The sequence below is a fragment of the Oreochromis aureus genome, linkage group 14, assembly GCF_013358895.1.
Source record: "Oreochromis aureus strain Israel breed Guangdong linkage group 14, ZZ_aureus, whole genome shotgun sequence".
Taxonomy (NCBI): domain Eukaryota; kingdom Metazoa; phylum Chordata; class Actinopteri; order Cichliformes; family Cichlidae; genus Oreochromis; species Oreochromis aureus.
The window spans coordinates 11,329,544-11,337,808 of record NC_052955.1 but is presented as its reverse complement, the minus strand read 5'-3'; the positions used below and the strand labels follow the sequence as shown (position 1 = coordinate 11,337,808).

Below are 8,265 nucleotides of genomic sequence, written 5' to 3'. Positions count from 1 at the left end.
TTTGAGCCTGACTGCAAATCACTGCCAGTGGTTTGGTAAGAGCCTCTGAAGCCTGGATTACAGACTGCACACATCTTTAAGTGAGTGATGTTTGGCTTTTCTGCAGAAGAAAAGGATCCCTCTCTCAAAAGCAGCTCTTAAAATGCTGTCAGTCACAGCAGGACAGTGTATGTTGGACTTGGCGATGCTTTTCTGACACAGTCACCGGGGAGCGTTTGTCTGCCGTTCACAGACAGTTCAAGGTTAATTAATGTACATCATAAAATATTGATAACAAAATGATCACTTACTGTGAGCAGGATCACGTGTTCTGCATGTGAACCAAGATTTTGGTGAATATTGCATTTGAATATGTGATAAGGAAATTACTGCGCAACTCCCTCAAGTTAGTCATTTGTACAGTTTGGAAGTAGGTTAATGAGCACTAGTTAATGGGAAAACTTTTCTCTTCCCTCAAGAACCGTAATGTAATTATTGGATTTATGAGTGGCTGGAGGAATAAAAAACAGCAGCTGATCATTCTCACCACTTAGGAGGACTTCATCCAGGCAGGAGAGAAACCTCCGTGTGTTCAATCCTCTGCCGCCACCACCACCCTGTTTGTTTAACACCCCACAATGATTCAGAGATGGTAAAAGCAGATGAAAAACAAATGATTGTCCAGAGGTTTTTAGGGAAGCAAACCGCAACAGCATTCTGAGCGTTACACTTAATTTGCACCGCAGGGATTCTTTGAGCTTGTCAGCCACAAGACTGTATTAATACATGCGAGCAGAGAATACAGTTAATCACTACACACTGTGAAGCATTGTGATAGCTTTGTTTTTTGGGATGTTTTTTTTTTTTGCTTGTTCAAGTTGTTGGACGGGTAATCTTCTTGTTTCTGTAATCCAGCTTTTGGAGCAGACAGAAATGCCTCCTAGTTCATTCTTGTGCTGACAGCGTCTGAGACACTGAGGAGGATTAGCTGACGCTACAAGTCTGAGGAATGTAACAATGGAGCAAAGAAAAACAGCTACTTTTACACTTGAACTCGCTTTATAATATCAGTGGGAAAATATCTTCGAATATACTGGTAGCTAACGAGATGTCCGCTGAAAAGTGGTACAATATGTCTTTGTCATTCTTTAATTAGGCTAAGTGAATGTGTTGCATGTCCAGAGTCCTAATTACATACAGAGGTAAAAGGTTGCGGTGCAGTTTGTCAGTGAGACTGGCTCTGTGCCTCGTGTCAGTGAATGACTGCACGCTGTGATCACTTACGGGAATGAGAGAGAACAAGAACTGCTGTGTGTGGGGAGGGACGGAAAGACAGAGAGAAGTATTCTTGCCTTGCAGATGAAATGGTTGGTCCTAAGTGCTGTTTAATGAGAGTCTGCCAGTCAAATAAATGAAATAATTGCTGCGCCTTAATTAAAATTATGCAGTGCTAATTTTTATGGAGGATACGTTGTTTTTGTTCGTCCCCTGCAAAATGTATTTACAATAATAGATAATCACAATGTTAATTAAATAACCCAAAATGTACTAAATGAATAGACTTGGTCTTTTATGCATCTTGCACACAATGACTAATGTCCTTTTGTTACAGTATTGCTTTTGTAAGCTTTTTATAGAAATATAATATCGAACCTCATCTATGTGTTTTTCTTTTTTACTAATGACAAAGAATTAACAAAAATAAATGCTTTTTAAAGCCACTAACTTTGTCAGGATTCAAAATTAGCCGACGGTTCCACAATTCCAACCGTCTACTTGGCTGATAAATCTGCATGTCTGTGAAAATACCAACATAGAGGCTTTGTTAGGAGCAGATATAACCACAGATTGCACAAGTGGCAACCTCCAGGGCTCCAAAGCAAACATGGAGGTGCCAAAAACTGCAGTTTCTCCAATGGCAACTTGAAGCTTGCTCCAAAACTGGGTTGATCCCCACAGACTCCCATGTTAACATATCCAATTTCAGCAATGAATTTCTCATATTTGGAACCTTGTAGCGTTTTGGCCTCTGTAGCTCAGTTCAGCCTCCATAACAAATACAGGGCTTGATTTTTTTTTTTGTTTTTTTTTAAGTTTTAATAACTTAACCATTTGAATTTTAGACCAAAAGTATAGGCTGTGGCTGATTATACTTGGAGACACTACTTACTGAGTCATTGTACTGGACTTCTTATTTGCATTTGTGCTGTATTTGGGGCATTTCTAATGGAAGGATCTGAAAAATAATATGGCCATCCAAGAAATGTGTGCTCCAGCTTTATTTCGTTTCTCCTGTTACTTAGCAGTAATTAGTAGGTATGTCTATTTGTGAGTGAACTGCGCCGAGCAGTTGCCCTGGCAAGCCTGATTGCTGATACAGCTTCCAGAATCAAATGGGTGATGTCATAGTCACTGACACCAGAGTTTGTTGAAATGTTATTTTTATTTTAAATTGCTTTACAATCTCAGCTAATGACAGCCAAGAAAGCGCGACAAGGTCTGAAGAGAAGAGGTGTCTCCTCTCCAAGCTCACTTCAGGCATGCCTTTATCTGCACCTGATCGGGTGTAGGCAATCAGCAATTAAGCCCAGGCAAAAGTTGAAGAGCCTTGCACTGCCACTGCAGGCAGAGTAGAGATTGTGGAGGGATAAACTCTACCAATTTGAAACGAAATCTTTCTAACAGTAAGTTGTTATTAGCAGGAAAAATTCAAGTAAAATTTGATTTTCATATTGTTTCCTTAAAGACACATTTTTAGAAAGTCTTGCAGGAGCAGAGGCTCTTGAAATGCAGCCTTCTGTTTTAGCCAAAGGCTTTCATTGGATCCATTTTGGTCTAGTTTGCATTTCTAAACATTTTATAGAAATCTAATGGTTAATACTATATCTAAACTCAGATATTTTTCTTTTGTACTGGTGACAGGGAAGGGAAATAAATAGAGAAGATAATTAGACTATAAATGCCTTTCAAAGCCACTGACTCTGTGATGTTTCAAAATTAGCTGACAGGTCCACCTAATCAGTGTGACACCTGGTAATATACTGACATTTCCTCTAAAGTTTGAGCTCAGATTGCAACTCTTCCCACAGCTGAACCAAACACAGTCCAAAATAATGAGCTCCAGTTTTTGGTTTCTTGGAGATTTGGTATTTGTCCTGACTTTCCTCCAGCTTCAAACAGATGCCCTGTGGTTTGTGTTGTCTTGTGTCAGATGCTGCCCAAGGTTGCTGTGAGTTTCTGTTCACCCTCTGCCTTAGAAGCTGCTGCACTGCTGACCCTCATGCAGCTTTCTGTCACAGCATGTATGAGGAAAATATTTGGGGGTCTCGCAAAAACTCTTGTTTCTTTTCTTCTCACAGGTTGTTGGTATCTCTTTCGTATAATCTCGCTGTTTCTTGTGTTGCTCAGATGATCGGAGAATCTGAAAACTCGACTCATTCGGTGCCAGGGTTAGAGGAACAATTTATGGAGTGATTACTCAGACACAAAGTAATTAATCCAGTCAGTCTAACTGATAAATGCATACACGTGAGTGTATAAATTGCCCATCAGAGTTTACTCATAAAGCTATATAACCAAATATCCAATAGCCAAACAACAACAGGTTTGTTGAGCATATAATGCCCAAATCATAAGGAGAGTTTACCACATGATCTTATGCTCAGCTGTTGTACCACTTTTATACACCTGTTGATTCTTTTGACTGAGCTATTATGTTATATTATTTCATACTACATTATATTGGAAATTTATTGGCCTCCAGCTGTAATGCAGTCCAGTAAATGTCACCTTTAGCTATGACCTGAGCGACAATAACCTGACTGAATTTACACACGTGCAAAAATAAAAATGGAAGAGCTTGTAGAGATATAGTAGATGTTGTTATAGCAAGGCTGTTGTATTGAATTAAAGCCTGAATGCAGGTAATGTACTTTGAGACTACTCTGAAAAAAAGGAAAGACCAATACTCAGACCATTCCCACGAAGCTTAATACACAGCAAATCTCACGATTAGCTGTAGTGTTACAGGCTGTATACCAAGTTAAATACAAGCTTAACTTCTTTTTGAAGTTGTTGGAACAAACTTTTTTGTTTTTCTGCACTAGGAGGCACTGCAAAACTGTAACAGACAAAGACTGAAACGAGTTGGTTCAGACCCAGTCACTCATCTGAACAGGAATGGACCAGAAATCTCTCTTTTTCTCATCTGACTACCCCTCTAAATCTTTATTTCTCTGCCTTTCTGTCTCCTCCGCCTTTCTCTCTGTCTTTCAGCTTCTCTCTGGCCTGACTCCAGATGACTCAGCGCTCCAGGCACTCAGTCTCAGGTTGTTTGAACTTCACAAAAAATAGGGAGTTATTGGACAGAGGTGGACAGCCAAAAGAAGAAAAAAAATACAACCAAGAGAAGAATGAGTGAGAGATCCCAAATATTGTCTTCGATCATGCTGTGACAAAGAACTGGATGAAGGTTTATGGTGTAGGATCTTCTAAGACAGAGGGCAAACAGTCACCTTAGGCGGCGTCTGACAGCAGAAAATACAAACCCACAGGGTTCCCATTTGAAGATGGGGGACTGTGAGGCTGAATATAATTCAGGGATTGTGAAAAAAAGAAGTTAGATGGTGGAGTCTATACTGAGTGTATTTCAAACATGCTCAGAGCTGTGTTGCAGTGTATTAGTATGTGACCTGTGAGTCAAGAAACCGAATTCAGATGCAGTATTGACATTTGAAAGGCGCAACCTTTCTATCTGCTCATGAACTTGTGAGCAGAAGGAGGAGTGAGCCTCCACAACCTCAGTGAGCCTGTAGTAGCCGGCGAGGTTAAGGTTTCTGTACACTTGAAATTATTTAGTTTGCATAATGTCTCATCTGCTTAGTTCTTCATAGTGAGTCTTGGAGTTGGGACCAAATCCTAAATAAACCAGTGGAGCAGCTTTTACCTGTGAGCCATTTACAGCAAGCAGGTATTAAATTTATTTTTAATTTGTGCTTACATCTGATGAGCATAATGAAAAAACACAAGTTATCATGGTATTTAAAATGTGAAAATACATCAATTCATTTCTTAAGGATAAAAAAGTCCTTATTAATTTCAGGGCTTGTACATCACTACTGCACTGTCTGCATCTAATACAAAATCTGCTTGGGTTACAGTTATATAAATTGTGTGATCAGAGGGTTAAGTCTCCCTGCAGATGCAGAATGCCCTACAGTTTGTTGTGAGAACACTACGCACCAACTGCTGGCTATGAATGCATTCTCCAAGCTGACTCTGAAATGGCATAATAAGAGCAACAGTTCTTTGGTGAGTTTCGGAGAAGACGGTATAAAAGATGGATGTAGCTTCCTGGTCTGAAAAGTAAAGCCAAGGTAGAAATGCTTTAAACCCGCATTCACCAAGGGGTGATACCTGAAAGACTTTTGTTCCTACAGAAGGCTTTGGAAAAATAGAATAGTTGTGACAAAGCATTTTATTTAACTGAAAGACACATGTACTCCTGCTACTTACAACTACGTCTTTGATGCCTAAATCTTGGTAACTAAACATTTCTTTGCAATACTAATACACCAGGGACACAAAAAGGGGCAAGGAAACATCACACAAACACACATACTTTTTTGTATTTGCAGGAAGTGGTTAGAAAGTGTTTCAACAATTTCTGGAGAAATCAGGAGGAAGTAACTATCTCCTCCTGTTTGTTAAGGGAAAAAACCCCCCAAACTCTCTACTTATTCAAGGAATGAGCTACTCAACATCCTTATCTGTTTCTACACCCATGACTGCTGAAAGTGTAGGAAGAGAGTGACATGAATATCTGGATACATCCTAGAGCCGTCATATGCTTTTCAATGCCTGTGCACAGCACAGTGCAATGACTTTTACTGGCCGTGCTATGCGATTTCCAAATTGGTGTCCATTTAAATCGCTTGCATTAGCCAATATCAGTACCCAACGATCCAGCAACACTTTCTGCATTTAAACTACAAACACTGAAGAACAACTGTAATAATGGATAGTGTCACATTGTTCCACAAAGTCATTCACTTGTGTTTGTACACGAGTTGCAGTGTCATCCTCCAACAGAACAGAAAATGAGCTCAATAGTCTTGTACCCCTGTAATAGAGGATCATGGATAAAGTTTATCTCTGTCATCTCTGGTTTGCTTTTGCTCACTAACTTTCATAATCACCCTTGTAAAATCCTTGATCTGAGCTGTGGTGGGTGATTAAAGTCTTTGGTGCTAAAAAAATGAAGCTATTTGAGGAGCGGGGGTGTGTGACTTGTCTCCAGTGCTATTTGGGGATAATCAGGATTAGGCTAGCCCACAGAACAATATAGAAAAAGAATCTGTAAAAATGTGACCATCCAGTCGATGTGAGACTATAACTGCAGAAGTTTCATGGAATGCATCACTGAATCCCACTTCCTTGTGGAGACATGCAGCACTGAGCTGTTATTGCCCCAGGAGTTGTAGTTATTGCATATTTATTAAACAAATAATTAACATGAATGTGTGAGTGTGTGTGTGCCCGCCACTGCGCTTTTTCATTACACTGCTGCGTCTCTGTTCCCTGGCAGCAGTCCAAGGCGGTCCAGGCACTGGGTGTTAGATGGCTGATCGAGGAGGAGGAGGAGGAGGAGGAGAAGGAGAAGGAGGTAGGCTGGATTTATTAGTCACAATTAACATCAAGCTATTGTATAAGGCTCCCGTGGACAATATCAAAGGGCCTGCTGAGCAGAGCAAGCAGTCCGGTTTCATTAAAAAGGGCCTTGGTGGTGTTGGATGGAGAGAGGGGTGACATCCGTCAGACGGCTGGGATGTCTTAAATGAGTCTTAGCCTCAAGCACCTCCTACACTCTGTTTCTCTTCAGTTTGGCTGTTGGCTGCAGGGTGTGAGGCCCCGCTGCTCTCCAATGGAGAAGCTCTGACTGCAGAGCTGCACCCAGTCATGGAGCTGCCTCATGATGGGACATGAATATGTATGCAGGTTAACTGATGTGCTTCTCTCTAATTGCAATGGGAGGAAAGGAGCCTGAAGTGCAATGCTTCATGGGAGCTGCTTCTCATCTTGGCATATAGTATACTATTCCACATAACTTAAAGGAGGGACACATTAGAGAGTCTTTCCTGTTTGCCTAGTTGTTTATTGCTGATTTTAAACGAGTTTTCTGTACTTTCTTCTTTCTGATGCCGCCAACCAATTTAGGCAGCATTGGTTTAATTTATATTTGTTGTAGCTTTTGTTGTCCTTCAATTTATGCCTCCTTGCCTCTGCCAATTAGGTTTTAACTGAATGTGATTATGAAGAATAAATGCTAACGTTCAGCTCCACTAGAGGGTGGCCCATCAGTTTACCTAAGGCAAGGCTTTCAAACTTGGGGGAGAGAAACAGAATGAAGCTAATTTTAAGGGATATGCTTTTAATTTTGAACGTTTGCATAAGCACGCTGGAGCATTTCAGATTAAAATCCCCCAAAGTGTGGGAACCATGAAATCGCTTTAATTAGGCCAACTGACAATTCACCGGCATCTCCAAGCACACTGGACCCGAAAAGGGACGAAAACAAAGCAATCACCTTTTACAGGGATTTGTAGTTTTTAAAAAAGTGACAGAAATGGGAAACCACACTGAAATTTGCATGCATTTTTACATTTTTGAGGGAACACCTTAAAATTAAAAGACCTGGAAACAGTGGACTGTTGGTAAAGGGGCTGACATATGGTGAAGGTCAGGCTGTTGATGACGGTTAGACAGAGTGGCAGCTGCCACTTTTCTGACAAAGGTCAATCTGTCAGATCACACCCTCACATCTCAGCCCTTATATACCACTGGCAATAATTGTACACAGTTATATAAATATGTATGCGCACACTGAATGTTTCAAGGCTTTGTTTTTTGATACAAATCCTCAGTTAAGGACATTATGGTGGTGTGGTGGTTAGCATCACTGCAAGTTCCTGGGTTTGAATCCAAAATCTGGGCAGGGCCATTTTTCTGTGTCTGTGTGGGTATTCCTGCTTCCTCCCACAGTCCAAAGACATGCACCTAATTAGGTTAATTGGTTATACCCTCTTGTCCTATAGAAGCTGGGATAGGCTTCCCCTTGACCCTGAATTGGAAAAGCAGAAGAAAATGGATGGCTGAATTTTCAGTTATGAAAATTAGTCTGTCCAAATGTTTGAATCATAATTACTCTTATATCTTTACTTATTCTAACTTCAACTATTAAAGTCTAATTCAAAAGCTGACAGTAACTCACTGAAATTGTTAATCAAA

General features: G+C 40.4%; 1 long non-coding RNA gene across 1 annotated transcript; it reads left to right on the top strand.

The window, feature by feature from the left end:
• The first annotated feature begins 2,602 nt into the window (after window positions 1-2,602).
• Window positions 2,603-6,638, top strand: LOC120443472. The gene is made up of 4 exons (XR_005615441.1): window positions 2,603-2,663; window positions 4,862-4,948; window positions 5,139-5,289; window positions 6,566-6,638. It is a non-coding gene; the product is annotated as an uncharacterized LOC120443472 (long non-coding RNA).
• Window positions 6,639-8,265: the final 1,627 nt, after the last annotated feature.